Genomic DNA, 19,090 nt, shown 5'->3' with positions numbered 1-19,090 from the left:
TTTCTGAACCCTAGTTCAGAAGCCTGGTAATATTTCCCACTCCTGGTTAGTGATTTTTCTCCTCTATAAAAAATTCTTAAGCATCAAGACAGTCAGGGATATTCCTGGGCAGGGCAAACTTCCAGCAATCACCCCCGCTGGTGCTGGAACAATTTGTATATAGTGAGGGTGCTGAGAGCCATTGAACCAAACTGTAAAGCCTGCATATAATGGAAACCACTTCAAGCCAGGGGGTGCAGCAGCATCCCTAGTTCCAGCACCTATGACCACTCCGGTAGCTTACTAGCCCTCTCCATTCGTTGATTTGCTGTTCAGTCAGCAGGAGGGGAAATGTCGTCATCTTGATAAATGGCCTTCTATCAGAGGCCTGGAAAACTTGCTTTCTCTTCCAATCAGGGATCTTCAGCAGATTAACATCCTCCAAAGGTTGTCCCTGCCTGTAATAGTGTTAAAACCAATATTGCTAACAGCCCCCTGGTCTGAGTGTCCTGACCCCTGTATCAAGCCCAAAAAATGGTAGCAAGCATATAGAACATTCAAGGAGGGACTTGATAAGAATGGCGTTCTAAAGATGATTAACCAGAAATGAAGGAGGAACTGGATATCTGACTTATACTATAAGTTTCTGCAGGATGTGGTCAATGACATGCTATGCTGTACCTATAAAAGTTAGCTTTTATTACACCCTTTTATACCTGCCATACAACTGATATTTTTAAGTATGTGATGGTCTGATATCTAGCTCAGAGAAAATGAGTATCTACTCGTGCTTTCAGCTGATTAAGAAGGCAACTATGCGTGTGGGTTTTGTTATTTTTCATTTGTTTGTACCCTTTTGAAAGTCTGTGGCTTAGAATACAGAGTGAGGTTTTTGTACAGCCTGCCTATGGCTTTCTAACATTGTGTGATCCCAGTAGGCACAGTAATAGGTAGCCGTGTCATTGTAGATTAATTTGTCTACTGTTAGGGTACAGGTGGATTTTTCAGTTGTCTTGTCAACGCTAAACTTGTCCTTGTCAAAATTTGATTGTTCATTTTGTGCGTGTGACTTAAAGTAGAGTATCCACTCCGGAGCTTCTCCAGGTCTCTGTCGATACCAGTGTATATAAGCATCCCCAACACTGATGCCAGAAACTTTACAGTCAATTCTTACTGTTTTCTTCTCTTTCCTTGTGATGGATAACTGATCTTGTGTCAATTGTGCAGCTCCATCTACAAAGAAAGGAAGAAAAAATACCATAAGCATGAATTTGGAGGCTCTCTGGTTGTTGCTCAGTAATCTGCATATCTGTAGAAAACTTGAGTGAAAACCAACTTACACGACCAAATTGAAGCCACAATAAGAACCTGCACCAGTAACATTCTCACTGACTTCAGTTGAGCTGCATGTCAGAAACAGAAGGCTGTAAGTTAGGATCTCGGATGGAGGGCCGAGTGCCTTTGGGGAGAGGAAGTGACTCACTTAAGTAGCAGCTGAGAAGAGTTCTGTGGGTTGTAGGTATGTCAGTTCCATGTGAGGTTAATTTGACTGATAGTCATTAAGACAAAAGTGAGCCATCATGAGTTTCAGCAATAAGTCTAGTATGAAGCAGATGCTCCAGTGAACTTAGGACCGTATCCACTGTTTCTTAAGAGGATGGACAATGAAGGGTTCATGTTGATTGTTGCAGTAGACCCCCAAACTTTCTTATTTAAGCCTTTATTCAGGAAAGCATCTGCATTAAGCTCATGCTTAATCTTAAGTGCTTTGCTGTCTTCCCATTGAAGACAAGTCACTGCCTGTTTTTATGTTAATGATTATTCTTTTCCTAGAGTAAAAGCTTTCAGCAGCAGGTCCGGCTCCAGGCACCAGCATAACAAGCAGGTGCTTGGGGCGGCACCAAGGGAGAGGGGCGGCACCAAGGGAGAGGGGCGGCACCAAGGGAGAGGGGCGGCTCCCTCTAGGAGCGAAGGACCTGCCGCTGAACTGTAGCCGCCGATCGCAGCTTTTTTTTTTTTTCTTTTTGCATGGGGCGGCAGAAATGCTGGAGCCGGCCCTGTTCAGCAGTATTCCCTGTGTGGTACAGGGGACTGTGCCTGTAAGGGCTGAGATTCCCAGACCGTCTGGGTGAGCCATTGAAGCGTTTGTTGCTATGAATAGCCAGTTGGAATCTGACACAGAGAAAAACAAATCTTCTGCAATCCCCTTAACACTGAGTGATCACTGAACACTTATCTCCACCCCCTACCAGTGGTATTACAGGAGCTGTGGTCATGGTACTTGGTTTTTCTGGATTTGAATCAGGTACATTATATGTGTGGTGGCCTTAACTACTTCACATTAAAGATTTGTATTAATTATGTTGCTTTTTAAAAAAACAGCAACCTTTTAAAATAAGCTAGTGAGGAGTTGCTATAGCCGATGGCAAAATCAGGAAGGTAGCAGTAGTTTCATACATTTGATGGGATATGGCTCAGTATTAAGAGTGAGGTTTTTGTACAGGCTGTCTATGGCTTTCTAATACTGTGCGATCCCAATAGGCACAATAATATGTAGCTTCATCGTTAGGAGCTATTTCATTTACTACTAGGGTAGAGATGGGCTGGTTAGGCTTCTTTTCACAATTAAACTTGTTCTCATTGGAGACTTTGTCAAAGACAGGTTGTGCGGATGAGATGTACAGAATCCGCTCCGGAGCTTCACCAGGTCTGTGTCGATACCAGTGTATAACAGCACTCCCGAAGTTCTGAATGCCAGAAGCCTCGCAGTCGATACGTGCAGTTTTAGTTTTTGCCCTGGTAAGGGACAACTGAGCTTGTCTCAGATATATTTGTGCATATCCGTCTAGAAGGAGAACAAGAAAAGAAAACCAGAAATTAACATGAATCTGGATCATGGTGACTCAGTAATCTACAGCTGTGTAGAAAAAAGGTAAAAAAGAAACTTACAAGACAAAACCAAAGCCAGAATAACACCCTGAAGTAGGAACATTTTGCAAGTCCTGCATCTATCAGAAATGTGACTGTTGTGTTGGGGTGGACAGAAAGAGACATTTGGGGACAGGAAGTGACTCATTTAGTTTGAGGTTTTGCTGGCTGCATATGCTAATTTAAGATAAGTTAGAGTTATGGCTGAAACTCATCCAAAGTTACTTTTATCAAAGAGCATTATCTGGCATGAAGCAAACTCTTCAGCTATCTTTAGACCAGTGTAGATTGTATTATGGAAGTCTGCGTAATGAAGGATTGGGCATTTAATTATTTATATTACAATGGTTCCCAGAGGCCTCTGTGTGGATGGTGTCCCCATTGTGTGAGGTACTATACATAGCAATATATGGAGTGACTGTCCCAAAGATCTTCAGTCTACAAGGGTATTTGCACCAGCAGAGAATTTTTGGTACTTCATGTTTAAATATACCATAGCCCCCGCTCTCCCCAACCAGAGTCGTTATTTGCCGGCAGATTTCTTGTAGGAGTCACAGCAGGAGTGGGTCTTGAGAGGGATTTGAAGGAGAAGAGGCTAGTGGTTTAGGGATTTGTGGGGGGGGGGGCATTCCCCACATAAGTGGTGGAAGAAAACACCAAGATGTTTGTGGGTAGGGATGCAAACTTTGCTTTTTAACATCGTAGAATATCAGGGTTGGAAGGGACCTCAGGAGATCATCTAGTCCAGTGTTTTTCAACCACTGTTCCGCGGCACACTAGTGTGCCGCGAGATGTTGCCTGGTGTGCCGTGGGAAAAAAATATTAAACCATGCTTGAATGACATTGCTCCCATTTTCCACTACATATCTGTGTAAGATGAGCTTTTCAAGCATGATTGCTATAAAAACTAAATACAGAGAGAGACTGAGAGCTGTTGACGAAGAGCTACGTGTGTGTCTTTCTTCGATTCCAGCCAGAATATCAGCTTTGTGTTCAGCCAAACAGGCCCAGGTTGCGCACTGAATAAAGTATTTTATAATTTTTCATATTTCTGTTTACTTACTATTTCATAATAAAGTAATTATAAAATACTTTCTTTGTGTTTATTTGATTCCTATTCAAGAGAATTACTTTATATATAGTCAATATAGGCACAGAGTTAATTTTTTTAACATTTTCTAATGGTGGTGTGCCTCGTGATTTTTTTCATGAAACAAGTGTGCCTTTGCCCAAAAAAAGGTTGAAAAACACTGATCTAGTCCAACCCCCTGCTCAAAGCAGGACCAAGCCCTAGACAGATTTTTGCCCCAAATCCCTAAGTGGCCCCCTCAAGGATTGAACTCACAACCCTGGGCTTAGCAGGCCAATGCTCAAACCACTGAGCTGTTTGTTTGTACAGTGCCCTGTACATAGGGTGACCAGACAGCAAATGTGAAAAATCGGGACAGGTGGTGGGGGGTAATAGGAGCCTATATAAGAAAAAGACCCAAAAATCGGGACTGTCCCAATAAAATCGGGACATCTGGTCACCCTACCTGTGCAGTGTGGATCAGATCTGTGACTGGGGTTCCTAGCTATGACTGTAACTAATACAAAGATGAAGGGACAGGCAGAGCCATGTTGATGGCACAGTGAAGACTAATTTTCTTGGGGTTATTTTCTTTACCTGTCCAACATGGGAGGTGCTGCCCTCAGGGGTGATGTTGCCAGTACAGCACTCAGAACCCTTATGAAGATATAAAGCACTTCCCAGAATCCTGCTCTCGCTGAGTTTCCCAGATGTGAAGTAGTGGAATATTGCTTCCTACTTCAGTGTGATACTAGCCCTCTGCTCTTTAAGTAGAGTGGTGTACAGTGGCTATTATATCTGTGTGCTAATGCCCTCTACTGAGATAGGATGGATCTGCAATTGTATATTTGCAGTCAATTTTGTCCTAGTTCTGAAAAAGGGCCAACTCTACACTGATGTTTTTGTTGAATTAATTTATGAGTAACCTCATTTTTTCTTTCCTTGTGATGAGAGCTAATCCAATCCATGATGTCTTTTCTATACTGTAGCTCAATTAGTTTTCTTATGTCTTTCTAGCATCATTCAATAAGCTGTGCTTCCATTTCTGCCCTTCTTTCAAGTATCATCTGCAATCACATGCTTTTCCCACGGATTCTAAGGTACCTGACTCTATTTATCCTCATTGCTCTAGTAGCCCACCTTAGACTATAAAATCATTGGGGCAGGGACTCTTACTCTGTAAAGTTCCCTGAACATTCATGCTAAGATTGAAATTATACAGGATAATATCAGTTCAAGCAGAGTGTAACCTGCTGTCACACCATGTGTTTTCTCCTGAACTGGCTTCAGAGACTAAAGATAGGCTGGTCCATCAGAACAGAACTCTGTTTTTTATAAAGTGAACAATAAGCTCTTTGTGGTTCAGGGCTAATTAAACAGCAGAAAAGCAACCAAAATAAACTTACTCCTGTTTCCATCGGAGTTATATGAAAATGTAAAGTGGCCAGGCTGGTTTGCAGTGCCATTAGGTGACTTGTGGTCTGATCCAAAGCCCTTTGAAGTCAATGGAAAGACACTTAGGGCTTGATCCAATGCCCACTTGTTATATCCTGGGCAGCAACAGTTTTAGGAAGACATCACTTGAGACACAGCGAGCTGTAAACCTTAAAAGCAGCCATTTATTGCCACACACTGAACTAACCAAAAACCAGCCAAAACTGGCTGGGCTATCCCCTAATAATCTAACTCAGTTGCCATAGCAACAACATTATTCTATTACCATGACAACCAAATACACACCACTGAGATCCACAACTGGAATCTCTAGACACTAACACGAGGCTCTGTCCCTGAGGAGGATACTATGCAGGATGAGCCCCAGTTACTGGGGAGTTATAAGCAGGTTCATTATTGCACCTGCACACTGGGTCCAACACTCCTGTTTTACTTTCACTTGCTTCCTGTTTCAGCAGATGAATGATGTCTGAATTGGGAGATTGTAGTTTCAGGCAGTTACGGGGGTAAGAGCCTGGCCCCATTTCCTTCTCTAGAGCCAGATTTTTCACCCCAACTGTTATGCTCCTCTAGACTGATGACAAATCTCCACCCAGTCAGCCCATGGTAACCCACACAGGCAACTACTGACTATTGGCTTCACCTAATATTCAGCGGGCAGATTTATTTTTTTTAAAAGGGCAAGGGGCAGCTAATCACACAACTCCCATTGACTTGTAACGGGATTGGGTGCCTAACTCCCCTTTATGCCCTAGGTGACCTCCTGTTCTGCTAGACCTGACCTGGACTTAGTGATTTATTTGGCAAATACACACTAAATCAGCAATTGCTGTTTCTATCTAGCTGCAGAAGCCAATAAAGTGTTTCTGCAGCTGGCTCCAGGCTGAGAGGAAAGGCTGTGGCTCAGAATACAGAGTGGGTTTTTGTACGGGCTGTCTACAGTTTTCTAACACTGTGTGATCCCAATAGGCACAATTGTAAGTAGAAATGTCACTGGAGTTTATTTTGTTTATGGTCAGGGTACAGGTAGACTGGCCAATCTTCTTTTCAGCATTAAACTTTCCTTTCAATTTAGACTGCGTTGAGATGGAGGGAATCCACTCTGGAGCTGCACTGGGTCTCTGTCTATACCAGTGTATAGGAGCCTTGCCAAAATCCTCTGATAGAGAAACATGGCAGTCAATTCATATGGCTTTATTTCCTTCCCTGGTGATGGACAGTTGAGGTTGGGTCAGATGCACTTGTGAGGAGGCATCTGCGAGGAAACAAGGAAAAAATATCAACATAAAACTGAAATAATATGAAGGCTCTCCAGCTGTTGCTGTCATGCACCAATGTATGCGGAGAACAGTGTGACTAGCGTGACCAGATTTCAGGGACAGTCCTGATATTCAGGGCTTTGTCTTATATAGGTGCCTTTTACACCCCCCCATCCCCTGTCTAAATTTTTTACACTTGCTATCTTGTCAATCAACACACTTACAGGAGCAAACCATAGCCAGAACAAAAGTCTCTAACAGCAACATTCTTGCTGCTCTTGTTAGACTCCAGTCAAGGAATGTAAATGATGGTTTTGAATGGAGGGAGATGTGTAGATGGGGAGAGGAAGTGACTCATTTTGGTAACCTCCAGTTAAGTGGTACTAGCTGTAGAAGACTTATTGCACAGTGAGGTCGAGTTACTGCTGCTCAATATAACAACTTTGACCGTGGGTCAGTGTCAACCCTAGCACTGGCGTCAAATAGATTCCTTGGGTGCGTTTCATGATCAGTGTTGATGATTATTACTGTTGTGTATTACTTGTACACCAGCAACCTGAGATACTATGCTGGAACTGGGCCCCAGGTGAAAACAAAGAGGCAAAGTCCTGCCTCACGCTGCTGACAATCTTAAAAAAAGGAGTGACTTCTCAAGCTTGTGGGAAAGGGAAATGTCAAAACATCTTTATTTTTATTTTATATATATATATTTTTGACATTGTTTATGCACAAATACACTGGTTTTTGTTTTCTCCTCACTCACCCCTAAAGCTCAGTCGTTGTGTGTTAGTAGATTTCTTGTACATCCTGTGGAATAGAAACCTTGCAGAGGAGAAGGTAGTGATGTTCAATATGAGACAAGGGGCCTGTTCCATGAGTATGTGACAGTATGGAAGAAAGCATGAATGAATTTGTTGGAGCATTGAATAGGCAGGTGGTGGACAAGAGGGGGGAAGACAAGAGCTGCTGACAGTGCAGTTAACACTGTAGTTGTCTTTCTGTCATTCACTTATCACTTGCTCAGGGAAGCTGCTGAGTCTTTCCTGATGGAGAGAATGAGTCAGTGCCCTCAGATCGCATGGAAACCAGTGGAAGTTGATGGTGTTCACAACATTTCCGGAGACACTGAGCATCTTGCAGAATTGAGCTGTAGTGTATTTTTCAGTCTTAAATTCTTCAGTTTTTCTCCTACTTAATTGTGATACTTGGCCATTTTACATCTTGCTACTCATAACAGTGCTAATACATCTGTGTGCTGTTGCCCTCTACTGAAATAGGATGGCCCTGTTCATGGACACTTAGTTTCATCCCAGCTCTAAAAAAGGGTGAATTTATACCTGAAGGTGTCTTGTACGATTAATTTACAAACAACTTTTCTTTTTTTCAATATTTGTTTTTCTTGTCTTGCAGTGAGGACCAATCCACTGCAGAGAACTCTACTTGAACTAGAGAAGAACTCTGTTCAGCTCTCATTTAGTGATCAAAGGGCCACCAAGAAGGTGATGTTCTGTATATTTCAAGAGCCATTTTTGTAAACACACAATTCATTTCTCTGTTAACACAGAATAAAACAGCATGATCCCGCACAAAGGAATTTGTTTAGCTGTATAGTGCCTATGTCACTTAGTTGAACAAATCAGGAACCATCTGCCAGAGGGTAGTGTGCATGAGCGTGCGCACACACACACACACACACACACACACACACACACACACACACACACACACACACACACACACACACACACACACCTATACAGCATCCAGTTCATTAAAGCATATGACAATTGCTTTTAACATTCTACACTATAGCACTATTAGTTTACATGTATACCATTATACCCTGATCCATCTGTCATGTTTTCATCATCTCCCCTTCCTGGATGTCAGCTTTGTGCCACCCACTAGGTAAACTCCCACTTCCCTGGCTGAGGCAAATCCCTACATGACTTGGGCTGGCCGAACGGGAGTTCACAATGGCTGTGGTTTGTGGGACTGAGACTATGCCTGTTCTGTAGGCTGGTGTGCCTGGGCCGGGGGCAGGGCTCCCTGTTCTGCTGCAGCAGTAATATGAGAGTTGAGCCCCACACACACAGCTGTGGTGGTTTTTGTGCAGGGTTGCAGGAAGCTTGTGGCACTGTGTAAAATCCCATGTGGCACAGTAATAGCGGCCGCTATCTGTCTCTTCCAGTTTGTACACCACCAAGATGCAGGTGCTTTGTCTCACATAGGCTAAGAATTTGTCATTGGAGAAGCCTGCCTCTCGCTTCAACTCCGACCCAGAGAGAGTGAGGTACAGCAGCCTCTGTGGGGCCTCTCCAGCTCGAGCTCGGTACCAGTGGATGTAGGTAGAGTCTGATCCACCAAACACCTTGCAAGTGAATGTGGCAGAGCTGCTTTGAAGTGGCTGCTTTGTGACAGAGATCTGCTCCTGCTCCAGGTGAATGGCCCACAGAACAGCTGGAAGGCAAAAAGAGAGAAAGCAGCCCTGAGGAGACAGCACCTAGACACATTTCCCTCTTCAGAGAGCAGTAACATGTACATGGCCTTGCAACCTGCAAGTTCTGGAGGAAGGTACATGGGTTAAATTACCCATTGCCTTGCAGCTTGTATAGCCATTTATGTAAATATAGGGGCTTTACCCATTTTGCCCTCACCTCTAGTGTGAGTGAACGATCAATTTCTGTTTACACCTGTGCAAAGATGGTGTGAACAATTACACAAGGTACAGGGCAGTGGAGAATCAGACCCTTTATCTGTGAGGTACCATCCAGGATTATGGATCCTGATTTCCCCATTTCTGTACACCAGTTTTATTTCAGTGCAATGCCTTTGGCTTCGTTGCGATTGCACCAGCATCAAGTTATTACACTGGACTCGAGATTCAGGCCCATGTTGTATTTTTTTTGTTAACAATAAATACAGAATAAAATCACTAACTACAGTTAATGTGTCCAGTAAACTTACCAGGGAAGACGCAAGCAAAGAGAGCTTCCAGACATCCCACCATGTCTCCTTAGCTTTCTGCACCTTTTCAGGAAGGAAAATTATGAAGTTAATGGTGCTTGATTTTGTCAAAAGAAAAATATGGTTACCCAGACCTGACTGAAGAAAGCAACAGATGAGGATATTGTTGCTGCTCTTACCATGCTGGCTGGTTTCCTGTTGGGTTGGGGGTGGGGGGAGAAGGAGAGAGAGAGTGTGTGTGTGAGAGAGAGACATTAACAATTTTAGGCTCTTAGGTCCAGGTCCTAATTCAGTGTTTAGGATGATTTCAATGAAAGTTAGGAGACTAAATACCTCTGAGAATTTCGGCCTTAGTGCATTCTCCTTCCATGGAAGGAGAGGTCCACGTAGCGAATTGTAGTGCACTCTCCCACCATTAATGCTCTGGTTAAGGCACTAAACTAGGACTCGGGAGGTCTGAACTCAATTCACAGCAATGCCACAAACACCATGCATGACCATCGGCAAGTTACCAAGAGCCTGATTTTCAGAGGTGCAGAGTACCCGCTGCTTCTGTTGACTTCTGCTGGAGGGAGAAGTGCTCAGGTCTTCTTGATAATCTGGCCCATAATCTCCTGTCCTCCATCTGTAAAATGAGAACTATCATTTCTTTTTATGTCTTGTCTAGTTAGACTATAACCTCTTTTTGAGGCAGGGACCATCTCTCACTGTGGTCTAGAGCATCTAGCACAGTGGGACCCCTCTCAGTTGGGGCCTGTTATCGTGGAAACCAAGGGCCTAATTAGGGTCCCACTGTCCTAAGTGGTGGTCAAATGTGCAAAAAGGCCTGGCTCCTGCCCCAAACAATTTACCATCTAATAAAGTTATATCCCTCTTCATATGGAATCAAATAAACATGAATACATCATTTGTAAAACTCTCTTAGAGCAGGGAGTATTTTTATCATATGATTGTACCGTTCCTAGCACAAGGAGATCTCAATCAGTTTAGGTGCTACCTGAATAGAAATATTATTACTATATGTGCATTTTAAAAATGTAAGTAGATAAAACATTTCCTGTTGCAATTAAAAGAAACAACTGCAAGCACTTGAGTGTTCAACAATTACATATGCAAAGAAAGAGAAGCAAATAAAGCATCATAGAAACTGGGAGATGCAAAAAGCAGACTCCACTTTGATGTCCTCTTATTGCTGTCAGAGTCCACATGACTGTGTTCAGTGCTCAGTGCCTTACTCAAATAGTTAGCTACTTAAATAGATTAGATCAAAGTAGCTACAATATAGAGAATAGAGTAAGATAGTTGAATTACCAATGTAACATAAAATGGATGTGCAACCAACCTGCTCATTAGGGATTTGATAAGTGGCAAGGAAGCTCCCCGTGTCTTTCTCTTGTTTGGTTTGAGGAGCTTGAAAGTTGTCAGGAATTGTACTGCTTCTCTTGCATTAATCCACTGAAGGCTTCTCTGGGTGTGTATAATATGCAGTAAAGTTAGCTCTGTTATGTTTTGTTGTCTACCCTCGACACCTGCTGCCATGGCCACAGAATTCCTGCATCCTGTGTATACTAGTGCACCCACCATTGCTGAGTGTGAAACTGGGGCAAAACTGGTTCTAAGGCCTTGTCTGTGTTAGTGTAATGCCATGTCCCTGGGTGGGTTGTCAGAAGCAAGGATTGAAAGCATGAGCTCAAAGAGCCATCAGTGTTAGCCAAGGCTGTAGCAGGCTGTTCAGTCTCTTTCTGTTGCCCAGCCATGGCTAGAGGGATATAAGAGCATCACACTGAGAGGGTTCAATGAGCACCTTTCTGTACCTTTGTCTACCATTGTTCACTTGGCTAGCAACGTTGCAGGTCCAGGGATGGTGACAGCAGTAGGAGAGCTAGAGCACAGTGGATGCAGGTGTTTTTAAACTGCATGATTTAGAGCTGGTTTGAATAGGGTTAAACGGTGGCAGCAAAAATTCCTGCACCCTGGTTAGTGCTCCAGTCATTGATAAAAATTCTCAGTGGACATGAATTCAGTGACTTGTTCATGTGAGCAAACTAGACATTCTCTTCCTCTCATCTTCCCCGTTCACTTACCCCAAATCCTCTGCAGTCTTTTATACTCCCCACCCTGTTGTCCCTTATTCTCTCCTCCCCCGCCATTATTCTCAAGTCACTTGTGAAATAGTCACATCACAAGATGATTGCTTGTTCTGCCTTTAGAGATGGAGCTGGTATTGCTAGGCAGACGCTGGGGAAGTGGGCCCCGTGCCACTCACTAGGAAAGCTCCTCCTCCCAGTTCCTGGGATGAAGGGGCACCAGCATGGATGGGTGGAGCTGGGGCAGGAGTCAGTCTCCTCTATGGGCTATGGTATGTGTTTGAGAGGCTGTCTGCCCCATAGATACGGTTGCCAGGTGTCCGGTTTTCCACTGGAACACCCTGTCAAAAAGGGATCCTGCTGGCTCTGGTCAGCACTGCTTGCCCTGGCTCTGTGTGGCTACCGGGAGTGGTCAGCGTCTCCCTGTGACCCCTAGGCGCAGGGACAGCCAGAGGGGCTCCACGAGCTGCCTCCACCCTGAGCGCCGGCTCCGCAGCTCCCATTGGCCGGGAAACCCCCTCCGCCTAGGAGCTGGACATGCCAGACTCTTCTGAGAGCCGTGCAGAACCCAGGAAGGCAGGAAGCCTGCTTTAGCCCCACTGCACTGCTGACCCAGAGCTACCTGACGTAAGCGCCACCTGGCTGGATCCTGCACCCCAAACCTCTTCCCACACCCCAACCTCTCCCCCAGCCTGAGCCCCCTCCCACACGTCGAACCCCTCAGCCCCAGCCTGGAGCCCCCTCCTGCACCCCAAATCCCACATCACTGGCCCCACCCCAGAGTCCACACCACCAGCTGGAACCTCACTCCCTCCTCCACCCCAAGCTCCTGCCTCAGCCCGGTGAAAGTGAGTGAGGGTGGGGGACAGTGAACCATGAAGGAGAGGGGATGGAGTGAGTGGGGGGTGAGGCCTCAGAAAGGGCGGGAAAATGGTTTTAGGGTTGGTTTTGTGCGACTAGAAAGTTGGCAATCTATACAGTGGGCTGAGGGTCGGGTTCGGTGAGCTCTGCTGCAATAGTAATGTGAGAGCTGAGCCCAGCCCACCCAGGCTGCAGTGTGTGTGGTTTTGTTGTTTTCGGGTTTTTTTGTGCAGGGCTGCAGGAGGTTTGTGGCACTGTGTATAATCCCATGCGGCACAGTAATAGTGGCCGCTGTCTGCCTTTTCCAGCTTGTGCACCAACAATTTGCAGAAGCTACGGCCTTGAAAATGGGCGGTGAGTTTCTTGCTGGAGAAGCCGGCCTCCCAGCTGGGGTCAGGCTTGGAGTAAGAAAGGTAGAGCAGCCTCTGCGGTGCCCCTCCAGTTGGGGCTCTGTACCAGTGGATATTGGTAGAGTCTGACATGCCAGACAATTTGCATGTGAATTCAGCAATGCTGTCCTCCTGTGGCTCCTTTGTGATGGAGATTGGTACCTGCTCCAGGTGAATGGCCCACAGCACAGCTGGAAGACAAAAGGAGGATAAGGATCAATGAGGAAATGGCTGCTAGAAATAATCCATCTACACATAACAGTAATGTCATCTATGCAGAGTCCATGCTGCTTAGACTGAAGGGACACTGGGGTGGCTTCTCTGCTGCCTTTCACCTTGTGTGTTCATTTAGAAGTGTGCATGGTGAGGGTGAAGTGTGTAATTTCAGCCACGTGTGTGAGTGAGAGAACAATTCTGATCTCAGGGTTTTTTCCCTTCCCAGGCACAGGTGTCAATGACTGCACAAGGGGCAGGGCAGTGGAGAACTGGGCTCATTATCTGTGGATTATCTGTAAAGCTCCATACACACTCAGGGGTGCTGAGACGCCACTCTTACTCCATTGCTTTCACTAGGGTTGCCCTGGAATAAAACTGTTGTAACTCTGGGGATCCAAACCCACAATGCTGCATAAATAACCATAAATAATAAACAGAACTGAGTTCAACAAACTTACATGGCAAGAAGCAAGTGAAGAGAATTTCCAGAAACCCCACCATGTCTCCTGGAATTGCTCTGCCTCCTGAGGAGAAAGGAAAGCAGAAGAAGTCAATGCTGCTCAGTCTTGAGTGACAAATACTCAAATGCTGAAAGAAAAAGGTGGGAGCAGGCTGCCCAGTCCTGAGCAGAAGAGATGAAGTGCTGCTGTTCTCACTGTATCAAAGAGTTTCCAATGTATTTAAGAGTGTGAGAGGGGACACGTGTCAGCCCAGTGTGTGAGCCACTAACCAAAAACAAACTCCTCACTGCATTCTCTTCACTCTGCACTAGAGAACTACACAGTCAAACATCTTGATTAGTTGAAGCATACAAACTTTAAATAATTAATGTTAAAATAATTTAGTCAGTTAAACTGGAAGGGCCAAACCATGTCTGACTCTCAAAAATTCCATACCAGATCCCTCAAACGCAACAGACAGGAGGTGCTGTCATTGGAAATAAAACACAGACTCATCCCTTCTTGGGCAGATCACTGCCTGCTCACATGCTACCTTTTTTTTTTTTTTTTTTTTTTTTTTTTTTTTAATGAAATGTAAGACAAAGATCGTGTTAACTTCCTGTCATTAAAGATCCCATGTAACCTTTTATAAGAATAGGAGCCTATGCCCAATGCTGAAAGTATTTCTGTGCCCAACTCCAATTAATTTCAATTCATGTTAGACACCCATAAACCTGGAAGAAGTGGGTCCTAGTGTCCTCGTCAAATTCCTAATTGAGTACTTCCATTCCACTCACCTAAACTTCCCCCTGGAGTTTCAGTTGGATACGGTGTAATCCTCGCTTCCTCTCCAAGCTGTTGTGCAGGCTCATTACATTTCACCCCTGAGACAGCTGCATTACAATATAGATAGGCTTGGAAGGATTAGATTTTTATTGGTAAATGGAGGTCATACACACACGCGCACGCACACACAGTTTCTTGCACATTATCCATTTTGGGGATTAAAAACATTCTTTTGCAGCGCTTGCAACTCAAACATTGCAGCTTTGGGCCAGGGTGTGAAAACCAAAAAGTGAAAGTGAATAATTTGTGGTCCTTGTCCAAGTGGAAACAAACAGAAAAGGTAGATCTAAGAAGACTGGGAGCATAAAGTGGGTTTATGGCTGCTATGCATTGCCAAAGTAGTGTGAAGGGCTCTGAGCATCAGAGTGAATCAGGTGGTGGATTTAAACATTTCTTTCATTATTATAAAATTATGTTTTGAGGTATTTATTTGAAACAGTTAAAAATAAGCAGGATTTTTTTTTTTACCCTGACAGTTCCTCTTTTAAACCAAATCAGTTGTATGCTGGTAGCTATTCATTGCAGAATTGCTAAGGGGAGAGAGTATGGTTTGATTTCTAGTGTATGTTTTAATATGCATATGTGTTTCCCAAAGTGGTTTGCTATAATGTGTGATCCTGTGCATTGAGTAATCTACTTTATATTTGCCTGCAGGTCTCAATAGCCAATTACTGTACATGCAACACTGGCTTTGCTTCTATCATTTCACTTAATTTGCTCTATCTGCATAGATGACCCCTTCCTCCATGATGATAAACATTGCACCCAGTTCCTGCTTGAAGACGGAACAAAGTAACAGCTCAGGTTAGCTAAATACAAATTCAAGCTTCTGGTACCCCCTTGTGGCCAAACCGGACAGTCTCTACACAAAAGAATAAATGGACACAAATCTGACATCAGGAATCATAACGTTCAAAAACCAGTAGGAGAACACTTCAACCTCTCTGGTCACTCAGTAACAGACTTAAAGGTGGCAATTTTGCAACATAAAAGCTTCAAAAACAGACTCCAAGGAGAAACTGCTGAACTTGAATTAATATGGAAACTAGACACAATCAACTTAGGCTTGAATAGAGACTGGGAATGGCTGAGCCATTACACACATTGAATCTATTTCCCCATGTTAAGTATCCTCACACCTTCTTGTCAAACTGTCTGAAATGGGCCATCTTGATTATCACTACAAAAGTTTTTTTTCCTCCTGCTGTTAGTAGCTCATCTTAATTAATTAGCCTCTTAGAGTTGGTAGGGCAACTCCCACCTTTTCATGTGCTCTGTATGTGTATATATATCTCCTTATATAGATACATATAGATGTTCCATTCTATGCATCCGATGAAGTAGGCTGTAGCCCACGAAAGCTTATGCTCAAATAAATTTGTTAGTCTCTAAGGTGCCACAAGTACTCCTGTCCTTAAAACTCTTGGGAATCAGTTTGAATAGGCAATACTGAAATATGAAGAACAGTGGTTTCTCTAACTGTAGCTGACAATTTTCTGTGACATTACATTGTATCAATCACTCTTTCTTCAGTGATTTTTTTTTTTTTTTAGTGCACAGTTCATGCCAGGAAAGTACACAAAGAATGAAGTTTATAATTCCAGTGTTGTGAAAGTACCAGGATAGAGGAGATGCTATTGTGAAATATGCGCAGACCACTATAGACCAAATGCTGATTGCATTTACAGAGGTGCAAGACCACTGCTGACACTGGCACTGCCCGTATGTAACTGGTGTCAGAATTTGACATCATTCTAATGAGCTGGTGATTCTACTATACATCCAACAGTGATATTCCTGTAGCTGACATTATTCTTGAGGCCAGATTCTGCCCTTCATTACACCACACGTTCCAGAGAATGATGTAATGTTGAGCAGAATTTGTCCCACTGTTCCATGGCCCCCCAGGGGCCTTCCAACTGCTGGGTATTGCTGGGCCAGGGTGCTCCTGCCATGCCTACTTCCTCCCAGGAGCTTCCCCATCAGCCATAGTGGGGAGGAGGTGGTGGTGGCAGCGCAGACCTGCCATGCTGGTGCTTTGCCGCCCCGGGGTAGTTCTTACACAAGGGGAATCCTCGGAGCCAGCTATGCCACCAGAATGCTGCGAACTGATGGGGTGGGTCCTCTTGTGTGTGGAATTGCTGATCATCATCTTTTGTAGTCAATGCTCCTGTGAGCTGTGAAGCCAAGGCAAGGCTGTCGCCTTATTCAGGGATCACAGCTCTGCTTGGAAGGAACAGCAGGTCTTCAGCATTATTACTATTTTGGGGCAAACTCAATGTATTTCGGGCTGGGGGAGCAGAGCTGGTGCCACAGCTCTAACTACCTCATCAACCCTCAGAGCCTCACTCCCCTGTGACAGAATTATTCATTTCCACCTGGGCAATACGGCTCTCTCCAACCTCTGAAGGTTCCACTTTCCATGATCTCCAAACCCCTCCGTAGTTTTCTGCATCGCTAGTTCTTGGTGTTTGTGGATGGACTGAAACTGTGTGTGTGTGTGTGTGTGTGTGTGTGTGTGTTTCTCACATTCTTCCCTTTCAGTGATTTAAATGTTACTTCTTGACAAACTGAGGAGAGACTGGCTTATTTTAAATGCTGTTTACCAGCTGGTGCACACAACAAAAATACACGGTGTGTTTGCAGGGGTCTGGATATGGGTAATTATTCAAGATCTGTACATTTGGGAAGACAGAGTCCAAATACCCAGAAGAGCTTTACTGTGTTCATTTGAACCTTGGTTGAGAATTTGTTACAGCCTACAATTCCTGTCCCTGCTGCTTCGTTTTAAATGAAGTTTGATTTTTAAATTCAGTGTTCCATGTAACTAAAGCAAAACTTTATATTGTGCAAGAACACAGACTAAGGGGTGTTCGTTTTGTATAATACCACTGCTCCTTGCTTATTTGCATCAAGTCCATTCCAATCACTTTGACTCCCATAAGCAGCTAAACTGGTTGCCCATGTGACCAGCAGAGTGCATAGCGGAGCTTGCACAGTGTATGGTGCTGGTTATAATCTTGTTAATGCCTGACTGACAAACATAACTTTAGTTGTATTCAGTTCTCATCATCACATGGGTTGGTTGTTGTGTTTTTTTCTATTCCATGCAACAATGTTGCTTTATTTATTAAGCAACAACTTATTGTCATCCTTGATTGATTGGATTATCCAGCAATACTTGTCTTGAGCAATCAAAATTGATACTGGTGTTTTTACATACAAATGATTTGGTTATTGAGCTTTTGATGAACTTAGCCAGTGAAAAGCCAAACCCTTCCCATAAATAGCTGAGTTATGTGGTCTGGCAGTGTGAGGGTCAAGGAATCCTCTTCTTACTCAAACACTGGGGAAGCAGTGGAGCTATGGGGGAGGAGTGGAACTGCTCCAGTGACTCCCCGATCTCTGGTGTGTTGGTGGGTGGTTTTTGGGGTGTGGTGTGTGTGTGTAAGTGAGAGAGGTTGGTAGTGTTTAATGTGGGAAAGGGAAGTTAAGAGTTTTGCAATGAGTTCTAAACACAGTAAGCCCTCCGGTCATTCTTCACTCTTGCAGTAGTGAGTCCCGTAGTCTAGGTCCAGCTCCTGTGAAATGTATTTCTCTATGTCTCTCGTAGAAGCCTCCTCTAGTTCTGGTGGAATGTAGCTATCACGACAGGTCACTTTTGCAGAAAGAGAGGCAAGTTCTGAAGTAGGCAGAGCAAATCCCATGCAGGGCTTTAAATATCAGGCCAGAGATTTTAACCAACTCTTGGTGACATCCTGCTGTGACCCAGGAACCTCTTGGTGCCAACTGGCAGAGGGCACAGGGGGTTATAGGAATCCCCTGGGTGTGATGTCTACATAACAGTGCACCAAAGGGTGGCATGTGGGGGCTCTACTAGCAGCCAGTAATGCACTGGTCAGCTTAGTCACTGTGATATGCATGTACGGGTAATGTTTAAAAAGTCATGTATCTATACTGGAAATTAAAGCCTTGAAGTTTTAAAAGCAGGTCACCAGGCGGTGACAAGCCTTGGCCAGATTCTGTTCAGGCAGGGGATAGGGGATGCTTCTCTTGTATTGTGCATTGTATCTCTCACAATACAAGCCTAGCTGTATGCAAAGCCAGATGCCAATTTAAAGATTACAAGGTCAACAAGAGAGGGAGGCCACAGGGAAGAACAATCAACAGGGGGTTTCCTGATTATGATCAAAGAACTTTTGATATATCTGGGATTGCAAAGAGACACAAGAGATCTTTCCATGGATGAGACAAGAGGCAGTGTGACTAGTCTCATGAACTGAACATCACAGCCATGCCTGGCTGTAATACACTGGGAAGACTTTAGGTGAGCTTTTGCTCCATACAACATGACAATAACTAGTTAAGTCAGTCTGGGTCTTAGAATGCGTGTTATGATTTTATTTTGTATGGAATTATTTGTTTCCATTAATTCTACTTGCTTCTCAATCTCTGTTCTTTCTTCTTGTTACAAGAAGAACAAAAAGTTTAAATCTTAGATCTGTGTGTTGAGCAGAGTGGTGATCCTGAGGTGTAACTGACAAGCTGCTGTGTGCTATTCCTTTGGCAGTAGCAGAACTGAATTCTGTGAGTA

The sequence above is a fragment of the Emys orbicularis genome, chromosome 2 (genome assembly GCF_028017835.1).
Source record: "Emys orbicularis isolate rEmyOrb1 chromosome 2, rEmyOrb1.hap1, whole genome shotgun sequence".
NCBI lineage: Eukaryota > Metazoa > Chordata > Testudines > Emydidae > Emys > Emys orbicularis.
Note: the sequence above shows the minus strand (reverse complement) of the source record.